Source organism: Notamacropus eugenii, chromosome 1 (genome assembly GCF_028372415.1).
Source record: "Notamacropus eugenii isolate mMacEug1 chromosome 1, mMacEug1.pri_v2, whole genome shotgun sequence".
In the NCBI taxonomy this organism is placed as follows: Eukaryota; Metazoa; Chordata; class Mammalia; order Diprotodontia; family Macropodidae; genus Notamacropus; species Notamacropus eugenii.
In genome coordinates, this window is record NC_092872.1 from 4,232,044 (window position 1) to 4,248,944 (window position 16,901).

The 16,901-nt window shown below is 43.6% G+C and overlaps 1 long non-coding RNA gene across 1 annotated transcript; it reads right to left on the minus strand.

The window, feature by feature from the left end:
• Window positions 1-12,557: 12,557 nt before the first annotated feature.
• Window positions 12,558-16,616, minus strand: LOC140531775 (uncharacterized). Its single transcript, XR_011976439.1, has 2 exons — window positions 16,427-16,616; window positions 12,558-13,988 (listed from the first exon to the last, which is right to left on the minus strand). It is a non-coding gene; the product is annotated as an uncharacterized lncRNA (long non-coding RNA).
• Window positions 16,617-16,901: the final 285 nt, after the last annotated feature.

The following is a 16,901-nucleotide window of genomic DNA, read 5'->3' on the forward strand; positions in this document are numbered from 1 at the left end:
TCTCAGCAGCCAAGTTCTGGGCAACCACCACCAGACAGGCTGCTGCCATCAGCCTAGATATTGGTGAGAAGCTGTGGGCCCAGCACATCATGGCTGGGCAACCTTGGATCTGCCATGGGGACTGAATGAACAAATTCCATCAATATTGTGACAGAGTCAAAGAGCATTACAGTTGGGCCTACTCTTAGACATTATCTAGTCCAACCCCCTCATTTTACAGGGGAGGCAGCTGAGGCCCGACAATGAGAAGGACTTACCCAAGGTCACACAGTTAAGTCTTTAAGGAAATCTAATAACCATGTATTAAGTATCCACTATAATCCAAGGCACTGTAATAGGCTCCTAAGATAGAAATGAACTCTGAAGTCAAAGGGAGCAGGGAGAGGGGGATACTAACCCTAAAATAATCATAAAATAATCCTTTGCACTTTGAACACACTCCCTGAACACATCTCCACATAATGAAATACTTCTCTTCCTTCAAGGCCTAGATTCAGGTACAACTTCCTCCAGGAAGTCTTCTTAGATTTCCGCCAGCTGAAGGAAATTGTTTCCTTCTCCACTTGTCCGAAGGCACTTTGTTTGGATCTCTCCTTTGCCCTTCTCACACCTACCTCTCTTACGCCTGTTTACATAAATACTAGGATTGGGGATGGGGTGGAGGAGGAGGATTCTGGGGCAGAGTCACTCCTTTTGGGGAATCCCCAAGGGCATAGCACTAACCAGAGCCACAAGTCCCAACTCCTAATTCACAATTAGGCTAAGAGCAGAGGGAGGGCCAAACTTCCTAAAGAAATAGGTCACAGAGACCCAGAACATTGCTGTTTCCTGCTTTGACCTATGAATAAATCCTGCAGCCAGATGGGCCCTCTGAGGTCTGGAAAGGGAAACAGTGTGTGTGTGTGTGTGTGTGTGTGTGTGTGTGTGTGTGTGTGTGTGTGTGTGTGTCTATGTGTGTGTGTGTGTTTATGGGTAGAAGTGTTTCTGTGTGTAATGGAATGAGTGCTTAAATGTGTCTCTTAAGAGTATGTTTCGGTGTAAAGCATGCACATTTATGTGCATATATGTGAGTATATCTTTCTGTGTGCATGTGTCTATGTAGGAGCAAATGAGATAATATTTATAAAAAAAAATCCCAAACCCTCGGTATAAGCCTGGCCACCAGTAGGCTCCTTTCCCCGTGTGTGTCTCTGCTGCTTAGCAAGTCCTAGTAAAGGCCACCATCTATCCCTCTTTAGTTCAAGGCCCGGCTGGGTTCTAGGTTCTTTGAACACCCAGGGAGTGAGCTGGGTGGTTAGGCCTCTGAAACTGAGTTGAATTGCCTCAGTCATGGGCCAACACCAGGTGTCCCGATACAACACTTTGGGCCCCATAACAACCAATAGGCATCCTTCAGTGTCACCAGCTGTGAGTAGACCAGCCCAAAGACAGTGATGCAGCAGAATATCACCCCCCCACACGCATGTAGTCAGATCTGAGGCACCTTCCAAGCCCCACTCGTCCCCAAATATCCCCTAACTCCTGGTTTGCCACCAGGCTCCCTTTGGCCCCCTCTAACCTAGGTGGGCCTGAAGATTCCCTTGCTGAGACCGGGCCACAAAATCAAACTGTCTGCCAAAACCGCTGTGAATAAGCACATGGCACCTTGGAGGAGAGAATGCTAACCCAGGCTGGTTTGTCTCGGCAGCTTGTTTTCAGCTTGGAAGTCCCTGAGAAGCGGAGGGAGAGGAGATACAGGCAGGTGCAACCATCACAATCACTTCTTATATTGTTTCGTTTTCTCCATCCAGAATCTTTTGTCACTTCACAACAGCCCTGGGAGAGGAGGCAGGACAGGGCACATCGGGGAGGGGAAACCACATTTGCGGCTAAATGGGAAGGACTACGTGGTCTTCTGCGTGGCTCTTCTGGGCCCACGGTCAGACAGACCTGTCTCAGGTATTTACTAGCTGACTGATGCTGGGCGAGTCACTTAACCTGTGCCTGCCTCAGTTTCTTCCACTGTAAAATGGGGAATATAATACTAACACCTACCTTCCAGGGTTGCTGTAAGGATCAAATAAAATAGTAATTATAAAGTATTAACCACAGTGCCTGGCACATAGCAAACACCATATAAATGCGTTATCATTTTTATTATCATTAAATGTGTGCATGTATGCATATACACAGGAGATATGTCCGTACTCATGCATCTGCAGAGTATGTGTACATATACATACATACATGTCTTAGTGTGTGACTTAGGATATATGTGCAAAGATGTTGTATGTGTGTGTGTGTGTGTGTGTATTTCTATAAGGGTACACGCTGAAGAGGATGGACTAAACGGTCTCTAAGGCATCTCTCTCCCCTCTAGCATTCTAGAACTTCAATTATTATCCTTTTTAGACCAGTAAGAAGACTGATTCTTGGAAAGGATAATGACTTAACCAAGACCACGTAGCAAATTCCTGACAGATCCAGATTATAACACGTCTCTTATGGTCATCCTTTTTTCACTGATCGTTTAGGTCACGGGTTGGAGAAGAGATAGAGGGAGGCAGGGGAGCGACGTGACTCCGGCAGCATTTGGTTGGGGCCTTCATAGGGCAATGAGGCCTGAGAAAGCAGGTCAGACGACCATTCCCAGAGAGAAAGTAGGCTCCAGATGCTGGCATCCTGGAACAAAGCCCTAATCACCTCACTGCACGGGCCTCACATAGCTAGCAAGGAGCCAAGAATGGGAGTCCGTGTTTACTGACTAGAACCCCAGTGCTCTATCCATTATATTCTGGTCCTCCTGCATGGAAAGGTCCCTACCCCAAGAACCCTTCCTTTTCTGAGCAGAGAAGGCACAGAGATAACTAAGTTTCTGAACTTGAGACCACAGGCTTGTCTAAGGACAGCTCAGAGAATTAAGGGGATAGAGATGCCCTACAGATTGATGTAACTCAATTCCAGATGCTGTTACCTCTCCAAACTGTATCATGGGGGATGGAAGACAGCAAGGCAGAGGTCGTGGGCTAGGGCAAGAGACAGTGAGTGAGCAGGGGAAATGTGATTCAGGCTACTGTGTAGGGGTGATTTCACTCACCACTGCTGTGGGCAGAGATAAGATTGTGTAATCCCCTAGAGCTGGCTCCCATAAGCCCCACTGCTTAGGGAATGGAAGTATAAGCAGTTTCTTAGAATGAACCACAGGAGGCTCTAGGTGATATCATTCTTGGGGTGAGTGTGTGTGTGTGATGCGGGGGAAAGATTGGGCTAGGCACCTACACCTACCCACCACCCTGAGCGGAGAGTTAAGTATCAGTTTTACCAAGAACTAGGGAAGTAGGTGACCCTGTGCTGGATATGACACAGCCACCTCTAAGTGGTTGGTGAGGAAAATACCATGGCCAGCTCCTCTCTGCACATCAGACTGGCCCGTGCCCAGGAGTCTAAGCCCCTGTTGGAAAAATCAAGGTCTCAGGTCTTGACTATGTCCATCCCCTGGAGGGAAGGCACTCTAAATATTTTTATACATATGGGTCTTTTTCGTCTTTCTTTGATCTCTGTAGTGGCATTGATAGGTCAGAATGAATATCGGATACTGTGCCGGATGCTGGAGATACTAAGACAGAATAGTTTCTACCCTCAAGAAATGAGAGTTTTTATGGCCCTCCCAAACAGAGACCTCTCTGAGAGCAGGGATTGTCCTCTTAATTTTGTTTCTCCTGCAGGTCTGTACACAGAGTTAGGAGTTCAATAAATGCCTGTTGAAAATGTAAACCTGTACAATGATGTGCTTGACGTAGATAACCTTTAAGGTCTCTGCCAGTTCTAAATCAAGAATTCTACGCTTTGATTTCCCTTATTTGGAGTTTAAAGCCCTGGATTCAAGTTATGACTTGCCACTATTTTTCCATGTGACTTTGGGCAAGTCCCTTCCCTGTTTCAGATTTCAGTTTCCTTAGCTGTAAAATGAGGGGACTGGTCTCTATGATCACTTCCTACTTTTATATTCTAGTTATTTTATGGCATCATAAAATTTAAAGGTAGGAGAGACCTCAAAGATCCCTCAGTCTGACCCACACATAGTACATATGGGGAAACTGAGGCTCAGATAGAGAGATTGTGGCTTGTTCATATCATGCAGTTAATAAGTATTGCAGTTAGGATTATGACAGCCATTTCAGCCTGGGGGTAAATTGGGTTGAGTCTCAAACCCATTGGTGAGTTAGGGGAATATCTACCCCAAGTATGTGAAGACTCCCTCCCAACCCCATGTAATAGGTAGATGAGAACAGTTTGTTCCCACAGCCATGAAAGCATCTGAAGCAGGTTCTGTGGAGTGTTTAGAGCTTGATCAGACATCAAAGATGCCAAGGTCATCCACAGCATCCTGGACCATCATCGGTCATCCTTTTGTCTTTCCACTGGACTTTGATGACTCAGGAAGAGAGAGTAGGGCTGATGACTTTGTGCAGCTCTGCCTCATTTAAATCCAATTCATACTCAAGACATCACCCCATGATGTCACTGGTCCTCTTTGAAAATGATGGATGAATGACAAAGTGTGTGTGTGTACACATATATGTATACACACACATATATGAACTGTGTGTGTATATAACATGTGTGTATATTTATCTATCTAATCTGCACTATGTATGTGATGTTTTTCATTCCTCCCTCCCATATGGGGAGGGGTCAGCTCAGTACAATTGATTCTCTTATCCCTCATCGCTTCTCTGAATGAGCTGGGTACCCTGGTGCACAGATATCCCTGAATCAGGGACCCTCTTCTTTGCTTTAGGGCTCAGGCTCATTCTTCTCACAATTCCTGGGCTACATGATAATGGGGATGGAGTTGAGGGTGGGGAGAATGGAGGGGAAGTAGGGCAGAGGAGAGAGAGGCCTAGGATCTCAGAATGCTGGTTTCTGTCTAATGCTATGACTCAGCCCCCAGCTTCTCTACCTTACTCCTCATCCCACACTGGCCACAGGTGGGAGGGGAAAGAGCTATGTGAAGTGCTGTGGGCACTTGCTCCCTTTTTTCTGTCTTTCTTTCAGACATATAGTCATTGCCCCGAAATGGAAATACCCTGAAGAGAAACCTTAGGGTTTTGCTTCCATAGAAGCCCAGCTCCCACAGCACCCTCTTCTCTCAGCCTCTGCCAGCCACCACATGAGAAACCCGGAGGTACAGGCCTGGCAGACCTAGCTTCCTACCCTGTCCTTGGCTTTCCCCTTGACTTTGCTGTCATGTCTTGGATAGATCAGGCCCATTTTCCCCCTCGCCAATGGGAGCAAACATTTCCTGAATCCTCTGCATGGCTGGTGGGGACAGGGGGTGGGTGGGTGGGGAATATATCCAGTATCTCTCCTCAAGGAACTAACAGGGTAGCGGATGAATTTTTGATTACAGAATACTAGAGAAAGTATATAGTCTACAGTTATGTGCTGTATACTATGTGAGTCAAACAGGTTGTAAGGACTCAGTGGAGGGACAGATCCCTGTGGGCTAGAGCAGTCAAGGAAGGTTTCTTGGAGGAGGCATACATAGTTCAAAGAGCGTCATTGTTTCCCTTGCTTTTCTGCTCTTAGGGTCTAGAAGAAATTGGGGAAGTCATATGGGTGATGGCCAGAGTTGGAGAATTTGGAAATAGAGGCAAAGATACAAAAATATAGAATAGAACTGGAAAGAACTTTAGAGCATAAAATAGAAGTGAAGGGATCTTTAAAATATAGAATGTATATATATATAAAAATATATACACACATATACATGTATATAATATATATATACACATACATATAAACATATAAAATATATGCACATATACATATATAATATACATACACACACATACATATAAGCATATATTTATGTACATATAAACATATATACACACATACATATAAACACACACACATATACATATATACATTATATCTATATCTCTATATATATCACTTGGACAATTGCCCTCAATTTACAGCTAAGAAAACTGAAACCAGACAGAAGGGACTTGCCCAAAGTCACATGGAAAAATAGTGGCAAGTCATAACTTGAATCCAGGGCTTTAAACTCCAGATCCAAGGTTCTTTGAACCTCCTCCTCAGTCCTTACTGAAAGTATCACGGAAGCTGGGCCAGTCCCCAACCTGACTCATTTTTTGAAGACCCTCGTTCCTTGGCTGGTCTTCACGGCTTCTTTGTCTTAGCGTGTCAGATACAACTTTTCTTTCCTCTACATCCAGGTCTGGCTCAGGGTTGGATTCTCTAAAGAAACCTCTGTTCCCATTGCTCATTTGTAGTTTGTTGGTATGGAAGCTGCTAGCTGAGCCTGAGGGCTTGAAGGCCGGACTGGGACTTTGCCTTCTTATCCTCTGTTTAACTCACCACTATCCCTTGGGAATAAGTGAAATCTAGGTTGGAGACTCAGTAGAGGACCTGGATTATCTCTTAAAACAGCAGGACCCAGAAGATACTCAGCAAGGCCAGTTTAACTAGACAGGCATCTCAATGGCTGGCCCTGCTGTTATATAAGTCAAATTGCCCACCACAGGATCTCATCTTAAGGAGATAATGGCTTAGAAAGAAAGCCCAGGGTCCAGAATATAGCTGAGAATTTTTCTGTATATATACTATGTTTACTTATCTGTGAACATGTTTCATTCCCTAGTAGAATAGAAGTTCCTGAAAGGCAGGAATTGTCTTGATTTTGTATTCCAGTGCCCAGCACATGGTGTAATAGGTGCTTTACATAAGTATTTGTAGTTTGAACATCTCAGAGGAGGAAGGAACTAGCTTTGGAAAAAGAAGATCTGACTTTTATTTATTAGCTGTTTTTAATCCCAAGGGAGCCCTCTCCTAAACTTTCATATTGAGTTCCAGGGAAATGGCTATCCCAGTTTTAAGGAAGCCTGTGTTTTTGTATTCCTGAGAGAATCTAGCTCATGAGCCCCTATCAATGTATTTACCTTTTAATTGTCAGCCAGAGAGGACAATTGGCTCAAAGCCAAGACATCTAGTGATATGATATAGTAAGAAAGGTAGCAACAGAACATCTCCCCCATAAGCCTGGGGTGCATTTCCACAAATAAATCTACCATCCGTGTGAAGAGGAGACATACATAGAGGTCACAAGTAGAAAGACTCACACTTGGGAACCTATATGGTCAAGGCATCTGCAAAGAAGGACAAAACCTTCATAAGTCATGCTTCAGAGCTTCAGGGTCACTGATATCCTCATGTACATGACATCATATACTGAAGGCCAAATGGGTACATGATTTAGATATAAAGGCTGATACCATAAGCAAATCAGGAGAGCAAGGAGTAGTTTACTTGTCAGATGTGCAGAGAACAGAGGAATTTATGACCAAACAAGAGATAGAGAACATTATGAAGTGCCAAATGGATACTTTTGATTACATTTTATTGAAAAGTTTTTGCACAAACAAAGCTAATGCAACCAAGATTAGGAGGGAAGCAGAAAATTAGGAAAGAATTTTTACGACCAGTGTCTCTGATAAAGGCTTCATTTCTAGATATATATATAGAGAGAGCTGAGTCAAATTTATAAGAATACAAGTCATTCCCCAATTGATAAATGGTCAAAGGACATGAACAGGCAGTTTTCAGAGGAAGAAATTAAAGCTGTCTATAGTCATATGAAAAAATGCTCTACATCACTATTGATTAGAGAAATGCAAATCAAAACAACTCTTCAGTATCACATCACACCTATCAGATTGACTAACATGACAAGAGAGAAAAAATTATAAATGCTGGAGAAGATGTGGGAAAATCGAAATACTAATGCATCATTGGTGGAGTAGTGAACTGATCTAACCACTCTGGAGAACAATTTGGAACTATGCCCAAGGGCCTATAAAAATGTGCATACTCTTTAATCCAGCAATGCCACTTCTAGGACTGTATCCCAAAGAGATCCTAAAAATGGGGAAAGGACCACATGTACAAAAATATTTATAGCAGCTCTTTTTGTGGTGGCCGAGAGCTGGAAATTGAGGGGATGCCCATCAGCAGGGGAAATTGGCTGAACAAGTTGTGGTATATAAATGTAATAGAATATATTGTGCTATAAGAAATGATGAGCAGACAGACTTCAGAAAAATCTGGAAAGAACTTACATGAAGGGAGCAGAACCAGGAGAACACTATACACAGTAACAGTCACATTGTGTGATGACTGACTTTGATAGACTTAGCTCTTCTCAGCAATGGAAGGATCAAAAAAACAACTCCAAAAGACTGCATCCACGACCCTCTTCTCACAATTTCTGCTGCTTCAATGAACATTGATAGACATTTTTTGACTGTAGTCTCCGTAAATAGCCTCCAGTGTCTGGCTAAACTGAAATTCTTGGTGCCCTTGTATTCCACGTACAACTGTGTGGGAACCATATAAACTGCCTTCTTTCTTTTCCAAGGAACAGGATACATTAGGAAATCTCTCTGTCGAAGATCCCATGTCCAGAACCCTTTAACTCAGGAATTTTTGAAATAATAGTTAACCCTGAGACAACTCTTAAAGCTGGGACTTATTCGGTATTCTTGGTAATCTTTTTCTTTTCCTACAAAGCTAGATTCTGGAGTCCTAATTTCTGGGGAATTTACAATCCCCTCTTTTGTACACAGAAGTTTGGGGTGCAGGAAACTGTTCTTGAGTTCCCTTCTCGGGCAGCATGTAAGAACATGTTTCCAAAGAGCATATATTGCTGCTACAGAATGCCATTGCAGGGAAGGGGGAGCAAGGGGTGCAGGTGGAATCTTCCTTCCCAGTCTCCTTCACTCTGCATGAGGCACAGTGGGAAAGTGAAAATGAAATCTTCCAAGCCCTCAGATATTTTTCCAGAAGGCTTTTCTCAAGATCTGACTGTAGATTGAGACAATTTGCTTTTTAAAGGCCACCAAAAACATGGCTGATCATCAGTGGATCAATCACAAGAAGTTTCTTATATTTTGTCTGTTGGCTTCATCCAACAGCCCGCACCGTCTAACCCCATCCTGTTGAATGGGGAACTTGTTCAACTTGATCAGTAACAAAAATGGCCACTTTCCATTATGTGGAAACCCTTTTTGTAATTGATCAAGTTGCTTAGGAAAATTCCATGATTTGATCAGAAATTTCCCTCCACTATTTCCTTTACAGCTGTGTGAACTTAGACATCACTTCCCCCCGCCCCAGCCTCCTCTGTTTTTGTTTTGTTTTGGAGGGAGGGCAGACTAGAGATCTTTAAGGTTCCTCTTAGTCCAAAGTGTTACGACTTATGTTCTATAAATCCTTTTCCCTGACTGGGCTTCAGTTTGCTTCTATATCAATTGGGCTATGGGAGTAGGAGACCTCGAGATATTCTTTCCAGCTCAAAATTATATAAACTTGTGACCTTAGATGGTAGCTTGGTCAGACTTTCTTCCTAATGCAAGAGTCTCCTGTACAATACCGGGACTCATTCAGCCTCTGCCTCAATATCTCCAGGGAGGTAGTTCATTCCATTGGTTAGGGCAGTTAGGTGGTTCAGTGGATAGAGCACCAGTGCCGGAGTCAGGAGGATCTGAGTTCAAATCTCACCTCAGACACTTGACACTCACTAGCTGTGTGACCTTGGGCAAGTCTCTTAACCCCAATTGCCTCATTCTGGGTCATCTCCAGTCATCCTGAAGAATATCTGGTCACTGGATTCATATAGCTCTGGAGGAGAAGTGAGGCTGGTGACCTGCACAGCGTCCCTCACTCAAAAACAAAGTCAAGTGCAAGTCATGTCATTATTTCTCTGTTGGCATGGTCTTCTTGGGCAACAAAGGACGAACACACACACTCATTCCATTGGTGGCTATCTCTGATTTTTTGAGTTTTTCCTTAATTTGAGCCTACCCCTAGCTCTTCATAAACTCTCTATGTTGGTCCTCGCTCATTCCCAAAGATTATAGTCAACCCTCAGCAATCTACAGTAACAGCTCTGTCTCTAACCAGTGGAATTTGTATGACCTTGGAGAAGTCCATTCCACTTTCTGAGATTCAGTTTTCCCTTTTGTATGAATGGATGGGATTAGAGCACATCTACCACTAGCATTATTCATTCATTCATTTCAGACTCTCTATTACCTTCTCTGCTCCTCTTGTCACTGTTTCCTTCCCCTTCTACCAACTCAACCACTGTTGAGACTTTCAATGACTTCCTGGAATAGCAGTTAAACTTGGCTGCCTTTCCCAGAATGAGTTGTGGGGTAGCTTGTAGGGATGGAAGGAGGAACTGAATTGTTCTTGGAAAGCGAGGAGGGGAAAGGAGGAAGGGGAAAGAAGGAAGGAAAAGTCCCCCAATGGAGGTAAGGGGAAGGATGTAGGGGCATTACATATAATAACTAATGGAAGCCTTATAAGGTTTTGATTTGGGGATCCCTTGGGGATTTTTCTGTTCATCTAGAGGCTCTGTTTGAAGTTTCTAGGAAAGAAGAGACAGGGCATGTATTCCTAGGAATGTGAGGAGGGTGGAAGAGACCTTTAGCCTGGGGGAGTTCTCTCAGGACCCTCTCTGTTCTAGGCATAGAACTCTCCAACCAAATTGCTGGGTGCAAGGAAAATAACCTGGCACTGAGTTCATTTTCTGACTAAATGTGAGACCTTGACCAATTCCCTTCCCCATCCTTGAATCTCAGTTTCCCTAGATGAAAAATGAGGGAGTATTGTGTCCATTTCTAGCATCTAGATTGCTAGGTCTACTTTGGTTGGGCCACATCTGGAGTGATGGCTGTAACTGCCTCTGGCTAGACCTTTTCTAGAGTGTTGAATTCATTTCTGATTGGACCACATCTGGAGTGCTTGATACATTATACATTTTTGCTCAGACCACATCTGGAATGCTCCCACCCCTCAGTCTGGTTGGACTAAATCTAAAGTGTTATGCAGTGTTATGCAGAGACCACAAATTCAGTATGGCGAGCAGCTTATGGGGATGGAAGGAGGACCTGGGTTCAAGTTCTGGCTCTTAGGGGCTATGTGACTCAGACAAATCATTTTCCTGATTTGAGATTCTGTTTTATCATCCACAAAATGAGGACAATAATTCTGGTATTCCCAACCTCACAGAGCTGGTATTGATGGGCTATAACAGTATGACATGGGATAGAAATTACCAAGTGTTACCGATATGTATGCTGTTATCATTGCTGCTGGTGTAACCGTTGTCATTCAGCTCTTGGGGTCACATTTTAGGAAGATCAGTGACAGGTAGGAGCAAACTCAGATGAACCTGACCAGCGGGGGAAGGCACTAGAAGTAATGTCACCTAGGGGACAGTCGAGGTAACTTGGGCTGTTTAGCCGTTAGAAGAGGAGAACAAATGATCTTTGTCTTCAAAATCTGAGGGACTGTCACAGGGAGTTGGGACTGTCACAGCACTAGAATGATTCTGCATGGACCTAGAGGGCAGAACTAGGAGAAATGGGTGTTATGGAGGCAGGTTTTAGACCAGCCTAAGGAAGATTTATTAATTAATGAAATGGGTTGTTCCAATGGTAGCAAGTGACCTGTCACCAGAGGTGTTCATGCAGAGGACTGGATGGACTCTTGGAGCTGCTTTGTTGGGGATCCTTCTCCAATTAGATGGTTTATGATATCCATCCCAGCTCTGACTTTCTGCCACCCTCTGGTTCATTAGCTGTAGGATATCTTAAGCTACTCAGGCCCTATGACTTCTAGTAATAGAACCAGCTGAAGGCAGGGACAATCCATGGAAATCGGATTCTAAAGATCTAGAAGGGCAGTTTCCAGGCTTTGTGACCTAGGTCAGCCAGAGTGTCTCTGGGCCTCAGTGAGACTTGGAAACTAGGCTTGGGAGATATGGCCTCTGCCTAGGGGTGGTACAGAAGCAGAGACTCAAAGGAGCCTTCAACCACATTGCCCCAATGTCTAAAAGATTCACAAGTGGACCCTGGGTGAGAGCCCCTACCCATATGACTCATTAGTTATGTGTCCATAGACTGAGCTTCACTGAGACTCAATTTCTTTATCTGTAAAATAGAGTTAATACCATCTGTGCTCCCTACCTCAACAGGGCTGTTTGCTGAGAGGAAAGCCTTTGTAAATTCTAGAGTGTTTTAGAATTGTGAGCAACTATCATTATGGCTATTTTAAATATATTTTACAGATACCTCTTGTTTTTACATCATTTCCAAACCTGTCCCAAGTGAACCCTCCCTGGGACAAAGAAAAATGATTAAGCAAAAGCATTCCATGAGATGACGACTTGTGACAATGTATATAATATCCTGATCTAGTAGTTCCCCTGCTCTCTGCCGAAGAGAGGAAGAAGTGTGTTTCATTATCTTTCCTGTAGAAACGATATCGGTTTTACTATTACTTAGAATTCAACTTCCTTCGAGGGAGTTTTTCATTTACGTTGTATACAGTCATAGGTATGTTGTTCCCTCGGTTCTGCTCATTTCCCTCCATACAAATTCACATAAATCTGTCCACACTTCTCTGAATTCTTTTTAGTCGTCACTTCTTCCTTCCTCTTGCTCTCTCTCTCTCTCTCTCTCTCTCTTTCCTTTCTTTCTCTCTCTCCTTTCTCCCTTTCTCTCTTTCTTTCCAGACTTATGATATCACTGGTATAGGCAACTTCTAATGAATAGGAAACTCTGTCTCCCAATGAAGAGTTACAGAATTGCAAGATTTCTGCCTTAGACGTGAAAAGAATCCTTTCTATGACGTTCCCAATAAAAGATGTCCAAGGATGGATGAGGAGCCCATTCCAATTTTGGGGTAGCTTCAGTTGCTCTTCTCTCTGCGACTCCCACCTACTCTTGTGGTTTTGCCTTTGGGGGCCAAAAAGAATAAATCTGCTCCTTCTTCCACCTGAAAGCTCTTAAGATACTTGAAAAAAATCTGTCATGTCATGTCATGTCATAACTCCCTCCTGAATCTTCTTCTCCGGGCTAAAAATACTCAGTTCCTTCAACCTATCCTCATATGACATGGCCCCAAGGCCCTTTAATATCTTGCTTATCGATCCCCTTCTTAAACCGTGCTGAGAACTGAACACAGTATACCAGATGAGGTCTTAGGAGGGCAGAGTACAGTGTGCTGGTCACCTCCCTGTTCCTGGAAGCTCTCACTCCCGTAATGCAGCCCAAGATTGCATTAGCTTTCTTGGCTGCTACCATCACATTGCTGACTCACATTGAGTTTGCAGTCCACTAAATGCATAGATATATTTTTTAGAACAACTGCTATCTGACCATGCGTCCGCCAACTCATACTGGTGATACTGATCCTTTATAGCCAAGACTCTACATTTATCTTCACAGAATTTCATCATAATTAATTCTTCATAAAGCTGGTTGAGTCCGATAAAATCTTCTGGTACCCGATTTTGTTGTCCAGTGTGCTCGTTCTCTCCTAGCTTTGTGTCATCTGTAAATCTGATGAGCACAAAATCTGTGTCTTTATCCAAGTCCTTGATAAAAATGGGGTTTTTTTGGTTGTTGTTATTCAGTCGTATTCTACTCTTTGTGACCCCATTTTGGGTTTTCTTGGCAAAGATACTGGAGTGGTTTGCCATTTCTTTCTCTAGCTTATTTTACAGATGAGGAAACTAAGGCAAATAGGGTTAAGTGACTTGCCTAGGGTCATATAATTAGTAAGCGTCAGAGGCAGAATTTGAACTCAAGTCTTCTTGACTCCAAGCCCAAAGTTCTAGCCACTTGCACCACTTAGCTGCTTGGAAACACTTCCTGCTGAAGGTGATACTTGAATCTAAAGGAAAAAGTGGATTCTCTGAATGTTAGATTACAATTTTACAAATGTACATCAGAGAGATACAAAATATTAGGAGAGGTCAGAGAGGGAAGCTCATTGCCATTTGGGGAACCAAAAGGAAGCTTCCTGGTAGAGGTGATATTTGATGTGGATGTCTTCCGAGCTTTAAAGGATGGATGTTGGGCCATGGCCAGTCATCTTGACTTTTGTCCTGCCACTGGATTCTGATGACCCTAGAGGAGAGAGTGAGGCTGATGACTTTGCACTGCTCTGCCTCACTTAAATCCAGTTCACTCTCAAGCTAAGACATCACCCTCCTGATATCATCAGTTCTCTTCAAGAGTGGAAGACAGACAACAAAGGATGGATAGGTAAAAACATGAAGAGGGGCTGTTTCAAACACAAGGAGTGGTCAACCATGAATAGACATTTTTTTCAGTACCTACTATGTGCCAGGCACTGTGTTACATGATGTGAGCAAAGACATGGAGGGAGAAAAGCCTAGGGTAAATTCAAGGGACAGAGAGTCGTGAAATTTGTTTTGAACTCAGAGTAAGTGGAGTAACACGAGATAAGACTGACACCAGATTTTTGAGGGCCTTGAATACCAAGCAGAAAGATCTGAGCTGTATTCAGGAAACAGAAGGAAGTCACTGATGGGGTTTGAATAGTGGAGTGATAAGATAAGATCTAAGAGTAAAAACAAAAACAAAAACGTTTGGCAGTACTAAGGATGGAGTAGAGAGGAGAGAGAGGGAGGGGAGTCAGGAGACTTTTTATAGTGGTCCATTTGGGTGTACTGAGTGTCAGTACATGGGGAGTGGCTGTGGCAGAGAGGTGACAGGTAATGCAGAAATGGAATCAATCATATTCTACTGGACTTCTAGAAACTTCCCTGTTCCCTCTCTCCACATTGTGCCTAGAAGGGATCTCCACTCTCTCCCTCTTCCCCAGTATCTTTGCCTACTGAAATCCAACCCTTAAAAAAGAAAGAAATTCAATCCTTACCTCAAGACTCTGCTTAGGTACGACATTTTTCATGAAGCCTTCCCTGATTCCTGGACTTTTTCACACCTCTTTGATGTTTTGGGCACTTAATTATTTTCTAATGCATTAAATAGATTTTATCCCAGCTTCCTGGGATTGTTACCTTCTCATGGGCAGAGACCCATGTCTTATTCTCCACTTTCATTAACATATAGTCCAAAGCCTCTGGGTGCAAACTGACTGGGTCTGATCCTGGGAGCTGACACCATAGAAGGGCATTTTTTCCCCCTCTCTTTGGCTCATTGTCTCCACCTGGAATTAATCCAGGAAAATCTCTAAATATAGATTAGGTATATTCTCCATATGGGGGTAAAAGGGAACTCCCGTTCTCACACAAGCTCTCAAAGGACTATTCTAGGTTCATTTGGAGTATGAGATAGCCTTTATTTCACCTCATAGAAAATGGAGCTTATAAAAGGATGTTGAAATATATAAAGGACTCCAATAAACTCCTAATTCCCTGCTCAATAAGGAAACCAAACTTGGATTTTCCAGCAAGTCAATACTTTGCCATTTCAATGACTACCTCTTTCCCAAGAATCCTTCACAGTCCACCTGAGGAGAAAGTGAGGCTGGTAACTTTGCACAACCATGCTTCACTTAAATCTGTTTCACTCGCCCATCATGGCATGGCCTCCCTATCGTCATGATTCTCTTCTAGAACCAAAAGCAAACAACAACACAGTCCACCTTGGACTTCTAGTTGTACTGTACCCTGGAAAGTAACATACTTTAGGGACCACTGAGCAAGGAATCTTCCTATTAGATTTGAGTATTGAGATCCCAAGTCCCTTGCCCCTCCAAGTCCCAGGTCCCCTTTACTGTTCCTCAAGTTTCCAACGCCATGGAGGTGATCCTCTTTCTCTAAGAAGGTTAACATTTCTCAGAAACTATATAAGCAATCCTCTTCCTTCTCTAGATGGTCTGATGCCTAAATCCTCCAACCTTAAAAACTCTTAATCTTAGTGGTACCCCCAAGGGTGGCAATGCCTAGGACATATCTCTATTTTGACTAGAAGGCAAAATTCTGGAATCACACTGTTGAAATTAAAAATTCCCCCTCCTCCACACAGATTAGGGTCCCCTCTTGGGGATGTGGCAATCTACTAGCGCCCTGGCTACTGCCATTTCTTGTCTAAGAAAGTCTACTCTTAAGCATGTCTCCCTTCAGACCAAAGACAAGTACATTCTGCTCTCATATGTGTCTTTGCTCCGAGATTCTGGGGGAGAGACAGTGTTCCAGCACAGGCTTCCTTCCTCGAAGGGTCAGGCATTCCTTAATACCCAATGGTTGAATTTTTCAAAAGGAATAAGTTCAACAATATTAAAAGGAAAAGAAACCTTCTTCTTTATTGGGCAGTTCCTAGGACAAGAGCTAGTCTATAGACAACCAATCAGGAATCCCTCATGTCCTCTCAGCAGGGTGTGTTCATGAATTAGTGCCTCCAAAATAGTCTCCTGCTTCCTAAACTCAGTGGAGGAACTCATTAAGCGAATCTCCTTGGATCCTCACCCCAAACTCAACCATACAACAAATTGCACTTAGCAGGTCATTAATCAGTGTCTGTTGAGTTGAGTTGAACTAAACATTTTAAGTAGAGGCCATGAAAGCAAAAGATGTTACCGAGAGGGACGTGCCAGGGGATATTGCCAGTCTGCAGTCAGGTGGAGCTGGCAGGCTCACAGGCAAGCGCTTTGAGGCCGTAGGAGCCACAGCACCCGGCTTGGAGGTAGGGGAGGGCGGTTTGGGCTAGCTCCTCTCTAGGACTACAGGAAACCTCCGTCTGCCTTCTCCAGCCTGCCAAGTACAGACTGTCCTTTGCCTGCCTTCAAATTACATGGATCAGGTGCATTTATAGCTACCCTCAGCTGAGCTTCTCAGAAACAGCTGCCTGGCCCCAGCCTTCAGGCTACAGCCCTGGCGGGGAGGGGGTGGTGTTCCAAGAGGGAGCACAGCTTTCTGAGTTCCCTTTGCCAGCTACTATAGACAATCCTCCTGCTGGTTTTTAGGGCACCAGAGGGATATTCCTGTGGGAGATTGTAGGGGATACTCTGAACTTTTGGAAGGTTACCATTCTGGGCAGTCCATAAGCCAAAAG